A 21,588-nucleotide genomic window follows, 5' to 3' on the forward strand; every position below is an offset into this window, starting at 1 on the left:
GAGGTTAGGTTTGTTTTAGAGTACTCCTTTTAACAGCCCCCATTACCCCAAAAAGGAATGGAGTCATTAGCACTTATGGTTTGTAAATGGCACCCAGAATTATGTTGCACGAAGCACAATTTCACATCATTCTGGGTTCATTTGTGTGAAAACAAGGTCCAATCAGGCTGAAACGTTACAGGAAGGTAGAATCTATTGAGTTGTAAGTGATCTGTACATTTCATGATGATAGCACTTTCCTAAGGGGGTCAAACCATGTCCCAAAGGTCACCGGATCTGGTGTCAATTTAAAGAAGTAGTCCAGTTACACATTTGTGGGCTTATAACTTGGCTTCTGAATGTCCTAGAGAGATCAGGTTTGTTTTAGTGTACTCCAATCAACAGCCCCTACAACCACAAAAAGGAATGGAGTCATTAGCACTTATGGTTTGTAAATGGCACCCAGAATTATGTTGCACAAAGCACAATTTCACATCATTCTGGGTCCATTTGTGTGAAAACAAGGTCCAATCAGGCTGAAACGTTACAAGAAGGTAGAATCTATTGAGTTGTAAGTGAACTGAACGTTTCATGATGATCGCACATTCCTATAGGGGGTCAAACCATGTCCCAAAGGTCACCGGGCCTGGTGTCACTTTAAAGAAGTAGTCCAGTTACACATTTGTGGGCTTATAACTTGGCTTCTAAATGTCCTAGAGCGATCAGGTTTGTTTTAGTGTACTCCAATCAACAGCCGCTACAACCACAAAAAGGAATGGAGTCATTAGCACTTATGGTTTTTAAATGGAACCCAGAATTATGTTGCACGAAGCACAATTTCACATCATTCTGGTTTCATTTGTGTGATAACAAGGTCCAATCAGGCTGAAACGTTACAGGAAGTTAGAATCTATTGATTTGTAAGTGATCTGAACGTTTCATGATGAAAGCACTTTCCTAAGGGGGTCAAACCATGTCCCAAAGGTCACCGGATCTGTTGTCAAGTTAAAGAAGTAGTCCAGTTACACATTTGTGGGCTTATAACTTGGCTTCTGAATGTCCTAGAGAGATCAGGTTTTTTTTAGTGTACTCCAATCAACAGCCCCTACAACCACAAAAAGGAATGGAGTCATTAAACTTATGGTTTGTAAATGGCACCCAGAATTATGTTGCACAAAGCACAATTTCACATCATTCTGGGTCCATTTGTGTGAAAACAAGGTCCAATCAGGCTGAAACATTACAAGAAGGTAGAATCTATTGAGTTGTAAGTGATCTGAATGTTTCATGATGATCGCACATTCCTATAGGGGGTCAAACCATGTCCCAAAGGTCACCGGGCCTGGTGTCACTTTAAAGAAGTAGTCCAGTTACACCTTTGTGGGCTTATAACTTGGCTTCTGAATGTCCTAGAGAGGTCAGGTTTGTTTTAATGTACTCCAATCAACAGCCCCTACAACCACAAAAAGGAATGGAGTCATCAGCACTTATGGTTTGTAAATGGCACCCAGAATTATGTTGCACGAAGCACAATTTCACATCATTCTGGGTCCATTTGTGTGAAAACAAGGTCCAATCAGGCTGAAACATTACAAGAAGGTAGAATCTATTGAGTTGTAAGTGATCTGAACGTTTCATGATGATCGCACATTCCTATAGGGGGTCAAACCATGTCCCAAAGGTCACCGGGCCTGGTGTCACTTTAAAGAAGTAGTGCAGTTACACATTTGTGGGCTTATAACTTGGCTTCTAAATGTCCTAGAGCGATCAGGTTTGTTTTAGTGTACTCCAATCAACAGCCGCTACAACCACAAAAAGGAATGGAGTCATTAGCACTTATGGTTTTTAAATGGAACCCAGAATTATGTTGCACGAAGCACAATTTCACATAATTCTGGGTTCATTTGTGTGAAAACAAGGTCCAATCAGGCTGAAACGTTACAGGAAGGTAGAATCTATTGAGTTGTAAGTGATCTGAACGTTTCATGATGATAGCCCTTTCCTAAGGGGGTCAAACCATGTCCCAAAGGTCACCGGATCTGGTGTCAATTTAAAGAAGTAGTCCAGTTACACCTTTGTGGGCTTATAACTTGGCTTCTGAATGTCTTAGAGAGATCAGGTTTGTTTTAGTGTACTCCAATCAACAGCCCCTACAACCACAAAAAGGAATGGAGTCATTAGCACTTATGGTTTGTAAATGGCACCCAGAATTATGTTGCACGAAGCACAATTTTACATCATTCTGGGTCCATTTGTGTGAAAACAAGGTCCAATCAGGCTGAAACGTTACAAGAAGGTAGAATCTATTGAGTTGTAAGTGATCTGAACGTTTCATGATGATCAAACATTCATATAGGGGGTAAAACCATGTCCCAAAGGTCACCGGGCCTGGTGTCACTTTAAGGAAGTAGTCCAGTTACACCTTTGTGGGCTTATAACTTGGCTTCTGAATGTCCTAGACAGGTCAGGTTTGTTTTAGTGTACTCCAATCAACAGCCCCTACAACCACAAAAAGGATTGGAGTCATTAGCACTTATGGTTTGTAAATGGCACCCAGAATTATGTTGCACGAAGCACAATTTCACATCATTCTGGGTCCATTTGTGTGAAAACAAGGTCCAATCAGGCTGAAACGTTACAAGAAGGTAGAATCTATTGAGTTGTAAGTGATCTGAATGTTTCATGATGATCGCACATTCCTATAGGGGGTAAAACCATGTCCCAAAGGTCACCGGGCCTGGTGTCACTTTAAAGAAGTAGTGCAGTTACACCTTTGTGGGCTTATAACTTGGCTTCTGAATGTCCTAGAGAGGTCAGGTTTGTTTTAGTGTACTCCAATCAACAGCCCCTACAACCATAAAAAGGGTTGGAGTCATTAGCACTTATGGTTTGTAAATGGCACCCAGAATTATGTTGCACGAAACACAATTTCACATCATTCTGGGTCCATTTGTGTGAAAACAAGGTCCAATCAGGCTGAAACGTTACAAGAAGCTAGAATCTATTGAGTTGTAAGTGATCTGAACGTTTCATGATGATCGCACATTCCTATAGGGGGTAAAACCATGTCCCAAAGGTCACCGGGCCTGGTGTCAATTTAAAGAAGTAGTCCAGTTACACATTTGTGGGCTTATAACTTGGCTCCTGAATATCCTAAAGAGGTCAGGTTTGTTTTAGAGTACTCCTTTTAACAGCCCCCATTACCCCAAAAAGGAATGGAGTCATTAGCACTTATGGTTTTTAAATGGCACCCAGAATTATGTTGCACGAAGCACAATTTCACATCATTCTGGGTTCATTTGTGTGAAAACAAGGTCCAATCAGGCTGAAACGTTACAGGAAGGTAGAATCTATTGAGTTGTAAGTGATCTGAACGTTTCATGATGATAGCACTTTCCTAAGGGGGTCAAACCATGTCCCAAAGGTCACCGGATCTGGTGTCAATTTAAAGAAGTAGTCCAGTTACACATTTGTGGGCTTATAACTTGGCTTCTGAATGTCCTAGAGAGATCAGGTTTGTTTTAGTGTACTCCAATCAACAGCCCCTACAACCACAAAAAGGAATGGAGTCATTAGCACTTATGCTTTGTAAATGGCACCCAGAATTATGTTGCACAAAGCACAATTTCACATCATTCTGGGTCCATTTGTGTGAAAACAAGGTCCAATCAGGCTGAAACGTTACAATAAGGTAGAATCTATTGAGTTGTAAGTGATCTGAATGTTTCATGATGATCACACATTCATATAGGGGGTAAAACCATGTCCCAAAGGTCACCAGGCCTGGTGTCACTTTAAAGAAGTAGTCCAGTTACACCTTTTTGGGCTTATAACTTGGCTTCTGAATGTCCTAGAGAGATCAGGTTTGTTTTAATGTACTCCAATCAACAGCCCCTACAACCACAAAAAGGAATGGAGTCATTAGCACTTATGATTTGTAAATGGCACCCAGAATTACGTTGCACGAAGCACAATTTCACATCATTCTGGGTCCATTTGTGTGAAAACAAGGTCCAATCAGGCTTAAACGTTACAAGAAGGTAGAATCTATTGAGTTGTAAGTGAACTGAACGTTTCATGATGATCGCACATTCCTATAGGGGGTCAAACCATGTCCCAAAGGTCACCGGGCCTGGTGTCACTTTAAAGAAGTAGTCCAGTTACACATTTGTGGGCTTATAACTTGGCTTCTAAATGTCCTAGAGCGATCAGGTTTCTTTTAGTGTACTCCAATCAACAGCCGCTACAACCACAAAAAGGAATGGAGTCATTAGCACTTATGGTTTTTAAATGGAACCCAGAATTATGTTGCACGAAGCACAATTTCACATCATTCTGGTTTCATTTGTGTGAAAACAAGGTCCAATCAGGCTGAAACGTTACAGGAAGTTAGAATCTATTGATTTGTAAGTGATCTGAATGTTTCATGATGATCGCACATTCCTATAGGGGGTCAAACCATGTCCCAAAGGTCACCGGATCTGTTGTCAAGTTAAAGAAGTAGTCCAGTTACACATTTGTGGGCTTATAACTTGGCTTCTGAATGTCCTAGAGAGATCAGGTTTGTTTTAGTGTACTCCAATCAACAGCCCTTACAACCACAAAAAGGAATGGAGTCATTAAACTTATGGTTTGTAAATGGCACCCAGAATTATGTTGCACAAAGCACAATTTCACAACATTCTGGGTCCATTTGTGTGAAAACAAGGTCCAATCAGGCTGAAACATTACAAGAAGGTAGAATCTATTGAGTTGTAAGTGATCTGAATGTTTCATGATGATCGCACATTCCTATAGGGGGTCAAACCATGTCCCAAAGGTCACCGGGCCTGGTGTCACTTTAAAGAAGTAGTCCAGTTACACCTTTGTGGGCTTATAACTTGGCTTCTGAATGTCCTAGAGAGGTCAGGTTTGTTTTAGTGTACTCCAATCAACAGCCCCTACAACCACAAAAAGGAATGGAGTCATTAGCACTTATGGTTTGTAAATGGCACCCAGAATTATGTTGCAGGAAGCACAATTTCACATCATTCTGGGTCCATTTGTGTGAAAACAAGGTCCAATCAGGCTGAAACATTACAAGAAGGTAGAATCTATTGAGTTGTAAGTGATCTGAATGTTTCATGATGATCACACATTCATATAGGGGGTAAAACCATGTCCCAAAGGTCACCAGGCCTGGTGTCACTTTAAAGAAGTAGTCCAGTTACACCTTTTTGGGCTTATAACTTGGCTTCTGAATGTCCTAGAGAGATCAGGTTTGTTTTAATGTACTCCAATCAACAGCCCCTACAACCACAAAAAGGAATGGAGTCATTAGCACTTATGATTTGTAAATGGCACCCAGAATTACGTTGCACGAAGCACAATTTCACATCATTCTGGGTCCATTTGTGTGAAATCAAGGTCCAATCAGGCTTAAACGTTACAAGAAGGTAGAATCTATTGAGTTGTAAGTGAACTGAACGTTTCATGATGATCGCACATTCCTATAGGGGGTCAAACCATGTCCCAAAGGTCACCGGGCCTGGTGTCACTTTAAAGAAGTAGTCCAGTTACACATTTGTGGGCTTATAACTTGGCTTCTAAATGTCCTAGAGCGATCAGGTTTGTTTTAGTGTACTCCAATCAACAGCCGCTACAACCACAATAAGGAATGGAGTCATTAGCACTTATGGTTTTTAAATGGAACCCAGAATTATGTTGCACGAAGCACAATTTCACATCATTCTGGTTTCATTTGTGTGAAAACAAGGTCCAATCAGGCTGAAACGTTACAGGAAGTTAGAATCTATTGATTTGTAAGTGATCTGAATGTTTCATGATGATCGCACATTCCTATAGGGGGTCAAACCATGTCCCAAAGGTCACCGGATCTGTTGTCAAGTTAAAGAAGTAGTCCAGTTACACATTTGTGGGCTTATAACTTGGCTTCTGAATGTCCTAGAGAGATCAGGTTTGTTTTAGTGTACTCCAATCAACAGCCCTTACAACCACAAAAAGGAATGGAGTCATTAAACTTATGGTTTGTAAATGGCACCCAGAATTATGTTGCACAAAGCACAATTTCACAACATTCTGGGTCCATTTGTGTGAAAACAAGGTCCAATCAGGCTGAAACATTACAAGAAGGTAGAATCTATTGAGTTGTAAGTGATCTGAATGTTTCATGATGATCGCACATTCCTATAGGGGGTCAAACCATGTCCCAAAGGTCACCGGGCCTGGTGTCACTTTAAAGAAGTAGTCCAGTTACACCTTTGTGGGCTTATAACTTGGCTTCTGAATGTCCTAGAGAGGTCAGGTTTGTTTTAGTGTACTCCAATCAACAGCCCCTACAACCACAAAAAGGAATGGAGTCATTAGCACTTATGGTTTGTAAATGGCACCCAGAATTATGTTGCAGGAAGCACAATTTCACATCATTCTGGGTCCATTTGTGTGAAAACAAGGTCCAATCAGGCTGAAACGTTACAAGAAGGTAGAATCTATTGAGTTGTAAGTAATCTGAACGTTTCATGATGATCGCATATTCCTATAGGGGGTCAAACCATGTCCCAAAGGTCACCGGGCCTTGTGTCACTTTTAAGAAGTAGTCCAGTTACACCTTTGTGGGCTTATAACTTGGCTTCTGAATGTCCTAGAGAGATCAGGTTTGTTTTAGTGTACTCCAATCAACAGCCCCTACAACCACAAAAAGGAATGGAGTCATTAGCACTTATGGTTTGTAAATGGCTTCCAGAATTATGTTGCACGAAGCACAATTTCACATCATTCTGGGTCCATTTGTGTGATCACAATGTCCAATCAGGCTGAAACGTTACAGGAAGGTAGAATCTATTGAGTTTAAGTGATCTGAACATTTCATGATGATAGCCCTTTCCTAAGGGGGTCAAACCATGTCCCAAAGGTCACCGGATCTGGTGTCAATTTAAAGAAGAAGTCCAGTTACACATTTGTGGGCTTATAACTTGGCTTTTGAATGTCCTAGAGAGATCAGGTTTGTTATAGTGCACTCCAATCAACAGCCCCTAAAACCACGAAAAGGAATGGAGTCATTAGCACTTATGGTTTGTAAATGGCACCCAGAATTATGTGGCACGAAGCACAATTTCACATCATTCTGGGTCCATTTGTGTGGAAACAAGGTCCAATCAGGCTGAAACGTTACAAGAAGGTAGAATCTATTGAGTTGTAAGTGATCTGAACGTTTCATGATGATCGCACATTCCTATAGGGGGTCAAACCATGTCCCAAAGGTCACCGGGCCTGGTGTCACTTTAAAGAAGTAGTCCAGTTACACCTTTGTGGGCTTATAACTTGGCTTCTGAATATCCTAGAGAGGTCAGGTTTAATTTAGAGTACTCAAATTAACAGCCCCCATTACCCCAAAAAGGAATGGAGTCATTAGCACTTATGGTTTTTAATTGGCACCCAGAATTATGTTGCATGAAGCACAATTTCACATCATTCTGGGTTCATTTGTGTGAAAACAAGGTCCAATCAGGCTGAAACGTTACAGGAAGATAGAATCTATTGAGTTGTAAGTGATCTGAACGTTTCATGATGATAGCATTTTCCTAAGGGGGTCAAACCATGTCCCAAAGGTCACCGGATCGGGTGTCAATTTAAAGAAGTAGTCCAGTTACACATTTGTGGGCTTATAACTTGGCTTCTAAATGTCCTAGAGAGATCAGGTTTGTTTTAGTGTACTCCAATCAACAGCCCCTACAACCACAAAAAGGAATAGAGTCATTAGCACTTATGGTTTTTAAATGGCACCCAGAATTATGTTGCACGAAGCACAATTTCACATCATTCTGGGTCCATTTGTGTGAAAACAATGTCCAATCAGGCTGAAACGTTACAGGAAGGTAGAATCTATTGAGTTGTAAGTGATCTGAACGTTTCATGATGATAGCCCTTTCCTAAGGGGGTCAAACCATGTCCCAAAGGTCACGGGATCTGGTGTCAATTTAAAGAAGTAATCCAGTTACACATTTGTGGACTTATAACTTGGTGTTGGGGTTATTAGGAGCGAACAATTAGTAAGCTTCAACTTACTTTTGGATTCTTCAATAAATTCTGTAAATATGTAAATATTTACTGATTTATTAATTAATTAAGATATTCTTAGATATACGGGGCACCATTCCCCTTTAACCGGGGAAAAATTGAATCCAAAACTCTTATCAGTCTTTCTTGAAGTTCGTAGAATCCTTGGAGCAGAGACTTCTCTTCGACACAACAAAGCTACTGGAGACGAAAATCTGAATTTTATAACGTTTAATTAACAATTTGTCAAATGAATAAACAGTGGCATAAATGAATAATAACCATGTGATATAATAAAAGGATGTATATTCAAAATAATGTTCAAGGTGTTTGTGTGGTGTGTGTGAGTGAGTGTGTGTGTGTGTGTGTGTGAGATGAATGGGTCTTTGTTTCCCCAGAGTAGGTGGGGGGAGTGAGCTGTGAGTGTGTGTGGGGCTCTTCCCCTCCCCTCGCATTCAACAGGAGACCTGGATGTGTAAAGTTTTCTACTTTCCCGAACACTTAGTGGCTTAGAATCACAGTAAAACTTAACTCAAACACTTCAAAAGTTAACAAACAACAAAAGGGTCACTTGTAAATTATTTAATCTAAAAGGAGTCGGCAGCCTGGCCAGAGCTGACGACTAAAGATATTAGCGATGATCAATAAGCAGTTTATTCTTTCAAAATGACCCGGCGGACGTGTTTTGGGAACGAAAGAGGAAAACACGAAGCTACTTTTTAAGCAATAGCGCGGTTTTATTGCTTATTCTGGACTATAGAGGAAACGGGAGAAGAAAAGGAGAGAAAAAAAATGAGTTTTTTGATCACCAGATGAGCAGCAAGGCGTCCCCGCTGTTATGATTTGACGGTTCTCCGTTTTTCTCCGCAGTTTTCAGCGTCATCCGTCGGTTTGATGCTTTCTCCGTTGTTTGGCTCCACGTGTGTTTCTCCACGGCTGGACACAAAGAGAACGAAGTTTCTTTTGTGCTGAGTTTGACAACTTACAGCGTCTCTGAGAGCTGAAGGGAGCTCCGCTCGTTCCCAGTCAGGTCCCGATGGAGTTGAGTGTAGTTTCCAGCGGTTGCGTGGGCTCAACTTGGCACTTAGAGCTTCCGCGTGCTCAAGTTGTCGGAGCGTTCGACAAGCGTGTCCTTACCGCCAGGTATCCTGGGCAAAAGAACGAGGTTTCTTTGTCTCTGCTGAAGATTTATGGTCTTAGTTCGCGGGAAAAGCTCCACGGCTTCCCGCACATGCGCAGAACGTGTTTCTGGTACTAAGCGGTGACATCACCCAATGCTTCCGTGTGCAAAGCATCATGGGAAATGAAGTTTCTTGGCGCTGATGTGATTATTTACTTTTCAGAGCAATTTAAGCACAGTCATTTTGGAGAAAATCACTGCATAGTAATTTCCTCATGAGGTCAGACCCTCAACATTCCCACTTTTGGTTTCGGGGATCGCGCCCAAAGCTCGATCGTCGGAAGCACAGATGGGTTTGTTCCTCATGAACGTAGGTCGACTTGATTGTCGGAAGCACAGGTGGGTTTGTCCCTTAGGACGTTGGTCTCCTTGGACGCCTTTGTCTTTGTTCTTTGTCTTGGATCCTGGCGCCTTTGGTCTTTGTCTTTGTCTTGGATCATGGTCAGGCACAAAACAAAAGAGGATAGGAAATGGGATAGTCCCCAACGCGCATAACGAGAAGAAGCCACCCACGCAGGTGGTACGCAATGATGATGTCGTCCATGCGAGAGGTAGTAGTGTAGAAGGAGGAAGGTCGGTGGGCGGTTAACTCCACGAGGGGACACAAAGGCATCTCACCGCCGGCCATACAGTTCAGTTTATGGAGCACGCGGTGATGTACGAGGTCCATAGTTCGCAAACGCGCATTAACCTATGTGGTCCCAAGATTCCCCCCTTTTTGGTCCAAAGGGTGGATCAGGACAGTCTTTGGGCTAAAACAAGGACCATAAAACTAAGAGGTACTACAATGTGCTGGTGCGTCAGACAGAGTCATTGACAGACTGAGCTGGGCCGGCACATAACCACTAGTTAATATGTGACCAAGTAAGAAACAAAAATACAGAAAACCCAAAAAAAAAAAACATATAACATCCAAGAAAATTCATAGCAACCTTGAGGTCTCATAAAATACATTCTTAGGTCATACAGTCAGTGTGTAGCTTATAAAGAATGTGACATACTGCAACACTCAGATAAATATGTGAGGTAGACTAAAATGAGAACTACTCTTAGGTTTACAGAATAACAAAGAAAATGTTGCTCACCCCCTTTAGACAGGTGTGGTACATTCACGCTTGGAGTCTCCCCGAACGCGGTTACGAGGCACACCGTAGGTGAGCAAGTGCATCTTATCTTGGAGTTTCTTAACACGCCTGTAGGCGGAATAAGCAATCACGGCCGTGATGAGCCATCCCATCCCCAGGGCGACCAATGTGCAGATTAAAGTCGTATAATCTGTGTCAATGTAGCGTCTTGGGCGTCAAAGTAAGTTCACGCGGGTTTTGTGTGAACTTAACAAATTTGGTTCCTTCAATCAGTAATTGTTGGTCAATTTCTAAATCGAAGGCAAAGTTATAACCCTGGAAAGCGTCCATGATCTCAATCTCTGAGTCATGCTGTTCGAGGTTGAGATGATGGAGTGCCAGGTTTCTAGTTCAAGGTGGAAATGCCTACCGTCCTTTCAAATACCAATGTTCAGCATCGACCTAAACCTATAGATGTGAGGTGTCACAATTATGGGAACGTTTAACAGGAAACCGAGTTCTAATTTTTTTTCAACGTGAATGGGCATTGCACTACTTAGGCTGTACGCTAGGTGGATTTGTGAAAGGTGCACAGTAGAGGGGTAGCAGCTGTCAAGCCATCTTTGAGCAGGTCCAGTGGTACCAAGTACGGGGAAATACGACTTTCAACCAAGCTGTCCAGCGTGGAACTTACTTCCCTGAGCAGGTCCTACATCAAATCTCTCACCACTCGTGTGTACACAATATCCTGAGGTATGGTTTCAGACAAAGTCTTGATTGCACGTAGAGATCCATTAATCAGAGCCTAGTGTAGGTACCAGAGTACCCTGTAAGGTTTTAGTAGGTACATCCTGTTAACGGTCTAGGAAGGAATTTCTCTTGGTTAGTGAAAGTGACGGCGGGGGGGGGGGGGGGGGGGGGGGCTGGTTCTTTGTCGGTTAGTACATGTTAGTGGGTTAAACGTGCACTTTCCCCCCTTTTCCATTTCCATGCATAGAACTATGTCGAGACTACGTCTACCTCCTGCGGGGAGTCTGGTCTCTGTACCCGCGGGGATGGTTTGACGTAGGGTTTGATTTGGTTTGCATGCACCCATTTGTAGACAGGCTCCTGTCTCGCTTTGGTGATGCGTAACCTGTATGCAACTGGAGAGAGTTTTGCCACGATCTCAAATGGTCCTGACCAGCAGGGCAGGAACTTCTTAGCTTTGCGTGCCGGTTGGGCGAACCGAAAGTAGAATACTTTGTCACCCACCTCGTATTCGCGGCTGGTTGTCTTTTGGTCGTAGTAGGCTTTAGCGCCTTCTACGTTGGTCTCCAGTTTCTTCTGAGCGTGCGCGAACGTAGCTCTGAGGTGTGTTTTCAAGTCTGCCACATACTGACGAGCGGTATAGGCAGTGGCAACACTGACATCCTCTGGGTGATACAGGAGGTGCAGTGGTAGAGTCATCAGTCTGCCGGTCATCATCTCAAAGGGCGTAACCCCCGTGGATCACTGGGGAGTAGACCGTATGGCCATCAGGACCAGAGGGAGCTTAACGTCCCAGTCCTTCCCAGTGGAGCAGACGTACTTTTTGAGCATAGAGACGACCGTGCGGTTCATCCGTTCGACCTGTCCGGATGACTGTGGGTGATAGGGGAGATGGAATCTCACTTCCACTCCCAAAAGTTCAAACAGGGACGTCATTACACTGGATGTGAAATGAGTTCCTCGGTCAGAGTCAATGCAGAGTGGAAGTCCCCATCGACTGAAAACGTGGTTAATCAGCAGTACAGCGGTTGTGACGGCTGTATCGTTTGGCGCTGGAAGGCACTCAACCCACTTTGTGAAACTGCAAGTTACAGTTAGCATATATTTGTTTCCTCTTGCCGATTTGGGAACCGGTCCAACCCAGTCGATCTGCAGGTGGGACCAAGGGAAGGTTATTCCCCTGCGTTGCAGTGGTGCTCTAGCAAGTGGCTGGGAGGGTTGAAACTGGGCACAGATGAGGCAGCCTTGGACATAGCTGTGTACGTCCTTGGACATCGATGGCCAATATGCTACTTCTGTCAGTGACGCGAGGGTAGCTTTTGCTCCACGGTGACCTCCAACCGGAGTGTCGTGGGCGTAGGCAATCATCACTCCTCTGTGGTCGAGTGGAACAACCCAGCGCGGCGGACTGTGATCGTCACGCATGTAAACTAACAAATCGTTTTGTAGTTTCAGGTGCGCGAGTTGACGATGCAGGGTTACCAAATCTCGGCTTGCGCCAGTAGGTGGTGACGGTTGTTCAGACATCGGGCCCTTTTGGAGAAGCTCGCGGATGAGCTTCAGGTCAGGATCTTGTTCCTGCATGGTGACTAGGTCCGCGTCCTGTGGTTTTAGTAGGTACACTGGTACCTCAACGGTCCGAGGTTCGTCTGCCTGTTTAGCATGGCGACGAGTAATCGCACAGACCTCGTGAACGGCCTTGGGAGGAAGCCACTCGTCTTTGAATTCCCAGCAGGTTCCCTGGTCAGCACCGAGCTTAGCAAGGCGGTCAGCTTCGTCATTACCATCTTTCTCCGGACCTATGGTCCTGGAGTGACCTTTGACCTTTTTCCAGTAGACCATTATGCCTTTCTCAGTGGTGAGCAGATCACACGCTAGGAATAACTCCGAGTGTTTCACGTCTCTGTTCCTGGCGTTTTTCATGTGATTCTCCTTCCACATGGGGAAGTGAGAGATGAAGCTGTGTCTAGCGTAGTTTGAATCAGAGCAAAGGACGATTTGAGTGATGTCCAAGGCTGCCGCCTGCTGGAGGGTTATCAACACTGCAGCAATTTCGGCGTACTGACTAGACTTTTGGCCCAACCGGTAGTGATTTGGTTGCTTAGTGTCACAGTCCACCCAAACGACTCCAACCCCGGCACGGAGCTGGCCTTCGTGAAGGTAGGCGCATCCGTCAGTGTAAACTTTCGGAAGCCCTTGGCAAACATTCTCATCAAAGTAGCGATGATTGGATGCGGTTGGGTAGACTGCGGCAGGTGTGTCCAGGGGGCCCATGACGGAGTCAGAGTCACAGTGCTGGCAGCCTGCTAGCCCTTGTCCTAGCGCTAGCTTGGTGTTCTGACCATACTTGACCTCAATGTTGTATCCTTGGAGCACCATCATCCACGTCGCAATGCGGCTGTTTGACACTCTTCCTTCGCGCAGTCGCTGGCTGTTTAGGAAGGTAACAGGCTGATGACACGTTTCAATGATCACTTTCTGTCCACCGATGTAACTACGAAAGTGTTCAACGGCCCAGACTGTAGAGAGGAGAGCTCTCTCGCAGTCTGAGAACTGGAGTTCCACCTTGCTCAGAGGCTTGCTGGCGTATGCCACAACTCTCATGTCCTGATCGTGTTTCTGCTTCAAAGCAGCGCTCAGGCAGTGAGAGGAGAAAGTAGCCTCTATGTAGAACTCTTTATCCTTGTCTGGGTAAGCCAGACAGGGTGCGGACGCCAACTTCTGTTTTAGGAACTGGAAGGAGAGTTCTTGGGGTCTGTCCCACACGAAAGGTGTGTCGTTCCGAAGCAGCTCAGTGAGGGGCCTCGCTGTTTCAGCGTACTCCTCAATGAACTGCCTGGAGTAGTTGCAGACTCCGAGGAAGCTCCTGAGTTCAGTCAGATTAGCTGGGGCTTTGATGTCCTGAATGGCTCTAATGCGTCCCGCTTGGGGCTCGACTCCATTAGGGCCAACCAGCAGTCCAACATACTCCACTTTGGTTCGACACCACTGTCCCTTGAGAATCGCCAATTTAGCTCCGGCGTCAGCGAGCTGTTGCAGCACGTGACGGAGTTCGGCCAGGTGCTCCTCGAAGGTTCGACTCCTCATCAAGATGTCATCGACATATATGAGGTTCCCTCTGGAAGCAGCATCTGACATGGCTTTGTGGAGGAAGATGTTGAACTCGGCAGGTGAGTTAGAGTAGCCAAAGGGGCAGTGGTTCCAAGTATATTGGCGATTTCCAAAGGAGAAAGCCAGTTTATACTGGTCCGCCGGCTCAACCTTCATGGTCCAGAAGCCGTTGGCTATGTCAACCGTAGAGAAGAAACGAGCATCTCTGACTCTGGCTAGCTCCTGATCTAAATGGATCATAGGCCACCTGGAGAGAGGTACTTGTTTGTTCAGTGCACGATAGTCTATGGTGAGACGCCATTTCCCAGTCAGTTTCAGAACCGTCCAGATGGGAGAGTTGTAAGTGGAGTTACACTCTCTGATGATGTTTTTCTCCTTCAGCTGATCGAGGATCTCCTGGATCGACTCATAAGCAGTGAGGGGAATCTTGTACTGATGTACATAAGTAGGAGGGGCATTCGGGTTCGATGGAATGCGAACCGTATGCAGGTTTGTGAGTCCACAGTCCAGGGAGTCCCTGGATAAAACGGACTGAAACTCATAGAACAGGCTTCTAAGCTGTGCTCTCTGCTCCTCTGATTCCAGCGCATCCGCTTTGTCAAGCTGCTGGCTGACTTCGGCCTCGAAGCCGTCATAAGGTTCAGAGGAGGAGGGTCTCTGGTGTTCCGGGCTTTCAACCGGTGACTCAGAGGGTTGAGTATTTATTGCAAAAACCGTTAGACACTGACCGCCGTCAGTATCTAAGGTTGCACTGCAAATGGGTTCCTCAGGAAGGGCTTCATGCCGCTTGATGGTAATCATTAGTGAGGGGAAAGTACTGAATGTGTCTACACCAACCTGTCTGTCGTTCAAGAACAACGGAAGTTGTCCGATCACGGGGACTGAAAGTTCGAAGTCATGGAATGAGCTATCTATCAGCATGCCCAAGGGCTTTCCTGCCGGCATGTGGATAGGACTCTGGGTCGGATTTTCGACCAACAAGTATGCAGAACGATTGTTCAGCTCCAAGAGTGGCGTGCCACAGACGGCTAAGTTGAGCTCCAAGAAGTGTGGTGATGGCTGGAAGAAGGCCTGTGTGCCTGGCAGCTTCTGATGCTTCATCAGGGTCAGACGAACAGGCACTCCTTTGACCAGTGGGGGCAGAACCGTGCTGGCCTCAACCACTGCACGGCAGGCCTGTGGAATGATCTGACCGGACAGCAAGTGTTCAGGGCCTTCTGAGCGAGGCTCAGAGGATGGTGTGGCTCGGGCCCAAAGGACTTGATTGCAAGTGTCCAGCTGGGCACCGAGTCGAACCAGCAGATCTGCTCCAATGAGTGCAGGTGGATCAAGCTGTGGTATGATGCTGAATGTATGTGTGAGCTGTCTTGCTCCAAGTTGGATAGTCAGAGAGCAGACCTCTGGCGCTTTCAGGAGCCTCTGCGGCCAAGTAGGTGACAAGAGCCGATGGCTACGTGTCACCCTGACCAGAAGGGGGTCCTTCTGATGCAGGTGTTCAAACGTCTGCTGGCTGATGGCTGACTTTTCAGACCAAAGAGCAAGGCGAGCATCTGAGATGTGGGTGCAGTTGATGGTAAGACCACCAACTATGTGTGGTGCATATGGCTGCAGGCTGACGTTCTTCAGCGAGCAGAGAAAAGATGAATGTGAGCGGAGCGGAGTTCCAGGAGCGGTTTCGTGCCTTTGCAGGCGGTCATCGTCTGTGGGAGCCGTAGGGAGGGGCATGACCTTGGAACAAGGGTTTTGCGGCTCACTTATGCTGACTTCAAGAATGGAGGATGGTCGGCTGCTATCTGGGTTCCAGGGCTTAGGTGTGTCCACCTGGGCCCACAGTTGACCCTTCTGGCAGTCGATGAGGGGAGCTAGACGTTCAAGCAGGTCCTGACCAATGAGAAGTGGTTCAGTGTCTAGCTGGCAGACATAAAACGGGTGAACCAGAGTCATGTCTTGGAAGGTGATATCCAGCCACGCCCAGTGAGTGATACACTCCCGGGTCTGGGTGTAGCTGGTGATTTTCAGGTCACAGGGTTCTACCTGGACTGGTTTCCCGAGCGACCGCATGGTGTCAGACAAGCGATGGAACAGTGTGGAGCATATCAGGGTGATTTCTGAGCCAGTATCCAGCAGAGCATCAACCTGTATGCATCCACCTACGTTGGTGCTACAGTACAAACGGCGAGCATGATCATGGTTTGTTAAGTCACCAAGGAACTTCAGAAATTTAGTATCAGGTTTCTCTGGGGGGTAGATTTCAGGAGACTCCTGTGATCTACCAGTAGTGTTCCCCCAGCTGATCAGGTAGGTCCTTGCCACGCTGGGAGGTTGAGCCACGCCTAGTCATGCGGACGTTGGCTCTGGGTCTGGCTTCTTAGAAGCAGACTTTGGTGCAAGGGTCTCATCTGCAGATCTCCGCTGTTCCTTCTGTTTAGCTAGGAACTGCTGAAACATCTCCTGGAGGTCGGCTTTGGTCAAGTACTCACCTGCGGACTTGTGTTCGGGACCTACCTGTGGGCGGCGCTCCTTAAACCTTCCACTGTTCCGACCTGCTTGCCGTTGGTTTTGGTTGGGCCACTTCCTGTCTGATTGTCCAGACCTAGGCAGCCAATCAGCACCCCCCTTCCCCTGTTGAGGAGATTGGGACTGCTCTCGCGGTTTAACAGGTCTAGGTTTAGCAGATTTTGGCTTAGTGGGTGGAGCTTCTGTTCCTTCGAGCTCCAAACGCGGCTCGGCGTGGGGAGCTAGGTGCATGACGCGGTGATGTGCGTCAGGCTTTTGGGGCTTTCCGCCGGCTTCCCAAGCCTGTTGAGCGTATCTCCTAATCTCCTGAGTTGTCAGTTTTTTCATCCGACAATACATTGAGACTTCGGAGCGAACACACTCGTGCAGGTTGTGAATGAACAGGGATCTGAAGGCAGGGTCTTCCTCGAGCCCAGGGCCGTTTCGACCTTGGAAATAAGCACTTTTGAGTCTGCGATAATACTCTCTGGGGGGTTCGTTCCTCCCGTGTTTGATGGAGAAGGCCCCCATTGTAGCTGACGCAGAGTCTGCATACGTGGCGTATTCATCTCTCAACGCTCGGCAGAGCGAGGAGTACCGATCACGAATGTCAGGTGGTAGAGTTTCCATGAAACCGTGCACCGTTCTAGATGTGGTTTTCCAAATTAGCTTGAGCTTTTCCCTTGAAGAAGGTGCTGGAAGATCAAGCAGACAACGTTCTATCTCCCTGAGATAATCGTCGACATTGGATTCATTGGTGTTAGGATCAAAGCGTTCTATGTCTTTAGCTAGCGATTCAATTTGACGTACACGGAGCCCTGACTCACGGTACGGCGCGTCATCCTCTGACTCTGACCCACGGTCTGTCTCAGAGGGTGCTGGATATCGCTGGTGTGCTCTGGGCTCCCAATGTTGACTCCTGGGGCCCAAATCGGGGTCCGGCATGTTGTGACGGGCTGCTGGCACGTCACGTGGGTGTCTTGGAAGGTCCTCCTCCCGGGGCACGTCTGCGTAGTGCAGCCTGCGTCTTTCAACTGGGGCTTCTGCGTAATACACTTTGTCCGGATACGGACTGGCGTATGATGCTTTGTCCTGCAGCTGGTTACCGGCATGCCGAATACCGGAGTAGCTAGGATGGGTGGATGGTTGAGGTGCAGCTTGGGGTGCATAACCCCAATCGGCACCTTGCACCCTTCGTGGCCTGGGGGAGCGGTCTAAATAGAGGTGCCGCTCAGCTGGTCGACTTCTCACAGATTGAGAAGGCCGTGAAGATGAGGGTGGTGGTCCAACCTGGGGTTCGAGGGCGAATTGCCCTCGGCCCCTAGATGGTCCTGAATGCCCTAGAGTGTGTGTAGGGAACGGGGCCGCAGGTTGGGACAGATGAGCTTCATCTCTCCCCTGCGGCGTGCGTCCGTCCAGAGAGTCATGGTGTTTCCCCCCTTCCCACTGTTTGTTGTCATCAGCAGAGGGGGGCGGGGTCTTCTCCCCATCTTCCCCAGAATCGGTGCTGTCTTCCTCCTCGTCATCCTTCTGCCTTCCATTTTGCTGCCTTTCAGCTAGCATGCTCTGGAGCTTCATGATCTCTTGATCATGTTGGAGTTCTCTCTGATAGAGGATCAGGGCTAACTTAGCTAAGTGAACCTGGATTGGTTTTGTACCATCCGGGTTTTCTATTTGATCAATTACAGCTTCTAGCTCGTCGCTACGCTGTTCTTCAGTGAAATCCCTAGAAGGGTAGTCGGGTTCTCGAGCAACCCGACCAGTTTGGACAATATTTGTCCAGAAAGTAGGCCAGGTTCATAGTCGTGGGCCGCAGCGCCACCTGGTTGATGGGAGTTGGTCAGGTCACTACTCTGATGCTCCATTTTAACAACCGAACCAAAATAGCCTAGTAGAGCTTCTGCAGATAGCTCAAGCTGCACCTTTTGGGCAGCAACTGCTAGCTTTGTAGCAGAAAAACACTAAATTAACCTTTGTGCGCACAGGTTTTAGTGTTTTAAGATTGCACGGAATGCCGTGACTGACGCTTAAAATACTATTCCTTTCAGTATTTTAGCAAAAGCTGGTGCGTTGCCGTAGCAACGTCTTACAACACTTGCAGTGTTAAATATGCTAGTTATTCCTTCAGAATATTAGCAAACAGGGTGTTATCAGTCTTTGAGTGAAGGTTTCAGTTAGTTATAATAGCCACTGTGAGTTAAAGTCGCTAAATTAGCAGTTAATTTTAGCCTAAAAGGGTTAGTCAGAATTACTTACACGCTGCACCTTTAATGAGGAACTGAATTTTAACCTAAAAGGTTAGCCAGAATTAATTACACGTTGCACCTTTAAGGAAAAACTGAATTTTAACCTAAAAGGTTAGCCAGAATTAATTACACGTTGCACCTTTAAGGAAAAGCTGAATTTTAACCTAAAAGGTTAGCCAGAATTAATTAAACGTTGCACCTTTAAGGAAAAACTGAATTTTTAACCTAAAAGGTCAACCAGAATTAATTTACACGTTGCACCTTTAAAGAAGCACTGAGTTACTGGTGAGAGTTCGATGCAGCTTCCTGCTCAGCGAAATCAGCACCACTCTGTTGCTGGTTCAAGGCTGAACAACGGATTATTTTTAATTCAAGCTCTTTGGATTTATTTGTTTGTTTGTGCCGGATAGAAATCTCTGTGTATCCAAGCCTCACACGGGGCACCAATTAAATGTTGGGGTTATTAGGAGCGAACAATTAGTACGCTTCAACTTACTTTTGGATTCTTCAATAAATTCTGTAAATATGTAAATATTTACTGATTTATTAATTAATTAAGATATTCTTAGATATACGGGGCACCATTCCCCTTTAACCGGGGAAAAATTGAATCCAAAACTCTTATCAGTCTTTCTTGAAGTTCATAGAATCCTTGGAGCAGAGACTTCTCTTCGACACAACAAAGCTACTGGAGACGAAAATCTGAATTTTATAAAGTTTAATTAACAAGTTGTCAAATGAATAAACAGTGGCATAAATGAATAATAACCATGTGATATAATAAAAGGATGTATATTCAAAATAATGTTCAAGGTGTTTGTGTGGTGTGTGTGAGTGAGTGTGTGTGTGTGTGTGAGATGAATGGGTCTTTGTTTCCCCAGAGTAGGTGGGGGGAGTGAGCTGTGAGTGTGTGTGGGGCTCTTCCCCTCCCCTCGCATTCAACAGGAGACCTGGATGTGTAAAGTTTTCTACTTTCCCGAACACTTAGTGGCTTAGAATCACAGTAAAACTTAACTCAAACACTTCAAAAGTTAACAAACAACAAAAGGGTCACTTGTAAATTATTTAATCTAAAAGGAGTCGGCAGCCTGGCCAGAGCTGACGACTAAAGATATTAGCGATGATCAATAAGCAGTTTATTCTTTCAAAATGACCCGGCGGACGTGTTTTGGGAACGAAAGAGGAAAACACGAAGCTACTTTTTAAGCAATAGCGCGGTTTTATTGCTTATTCTGGACTATAGAGGAAACGGGAGAAGAAAAGGAGAGAAAAAAAATGAGTTTTCTGATCACCAGATGAGCAGCAAGGCGTCCCCGCTGTTATGATTTGACGGTTCTCCGTTTTTCTCCGCAGTTTTCAGCGTCATCCGTCGGTTTGATGCTTTCTCCGTTGTTTGGCTCCACGTGTGTTTCTCCACGGCTGGACACAAAGAGAACGAAGTTTCTTTTGTGCTGAGTTTGACAACTTACAGCGTCTCTGAGAGCTGAATGGAGCTCCGCTCGTTCCCAGTCAGGTCCCGATGGAGTTGAGTGTAGTTTCCAGCGGTTGCGTGGGCTCAACTTGGCACTTAGAGCTTCCGCGTGCTCAAGTTGTCGGAGCGTTCGACAAGCGTGTCCTTACCGCCAGGTATCCTGGGCAAAAGAACGAGGTTTCTTTGTCTCTGCTGAAGATTTATGGTCTTAGTTCACGGGAAAAGCTCCACGGCTTCCCGCACATGCGCAGAACGTGTTTCTGGTACTAGGCGGTGACATCACCCAATGCTTCCGTGTGCAAAGCATCATGGGAAATGAAGTTTCTTGGCGCTGATGTGATTATTTACTTTTCAGAGCAATTTAAGCACAGTCATTTTGGAGAAAATCACTGCATAGTAATTTCCTCATGAGGTCAGACCCTCAACACTTGGCTTTTGAATGTCCTAGAGAGATCAGGTTTGTTTTAGTGTACTCCAATCAAAGGCCCCTACAACCACGAAAAGGAATGGAGTCATTAGCACTTGTGGCTTGTAAATGGCACCCAGAATTATGTGGCACGATGCACAATTTCACATCATTCTGGGTTCATTTGTGTGAAAACAAGGTCCAATCAGGCTGAAACATTACAAGAAGGTAGAATCTATTCAGTTGTAAGTGATCTGAACGTTTCATGATGATCGCACATTCCTATAGGGGGTCAAACCATGTCCCAAAGGTCACCGGGCCTGGTGTCAATTTAAAGAAGTGGTCCAGTTACACATTTGTGGGCTTATAACTTGGCTTCTGAATGTCCTAGAGAGATCAGGTTTGCTTTAATGTACTCCAATCAACAGCCCCTACAACCACAAAAAGGAATGGAGTCATTAGCACTTATGGTTTGGAAATGGCACCCAGAATTATGTTGCACGAAGCACAATTTCACATCATTCTGGGTCCATTTGTGTGAAAACAAGGTCCAATCAGGCTGAAACGTTACAAGAAGGTAGAATCTATTGAGTTGTAAGTGATCTGAACGTTTCATGATGATCGCACATTCCTATAGGGGGTCAAACCATGTCCCAAAGGTCACCGGGCCTGGTGTCACTTTAAAGAAGTAGTGCAGTTACACCTTTGTGGGCTTATAACTTGGCTTCTGAATATCCTAGAGAGGTCAGGTTTAATTTAGAGTACTCCAATTAACAGCCCCCATTACCCCAAAAAGGAATGGAGTCATTAGCACTTATGGTTTTTAAATG

The 21,588-nt window shown here is 45.6% G+C and overlaps 1 protein-coding gene across 1 annotated transcript in view; it reads right to left on the reverse strand.

The window, feature by feature from the left end:
* The window catches only part of LOC139072149 (uncharacterized), a 496,796-nt gene extending 477,359 nt beyond the window's left edge, over window positions 1-19,437 (reverse strand). The window contains exon 1 of the mRNA XM_070555420.1: window positions 19,081-19,437. The gene's annotated coding sequence lies outside the window, so the exon portion shown is untranslated. The remainder of the gene's footprint in view (window positions 1-19,080) is intronic.
* Window positions 19,438-21,588: the final 2,151 nt, after the last annotated feature.

The sequence above is a fragment of the Nothobranchius furzeri genome, chromosome 10, assembly GCF_043380555.1.
Source record: "Nothobranchius furzeri strain GRZ-AD chromosome 10, NfurGRZ-RIMD1, whole genome shotgun sequence".
Lineage (NCBI taxonomy): Eukaryota > Metazoa > Chordata > Actinopteri > Cyprinodontiformes > Nothobranchiidae > Nothobranchius > Nothobranchius furzeri.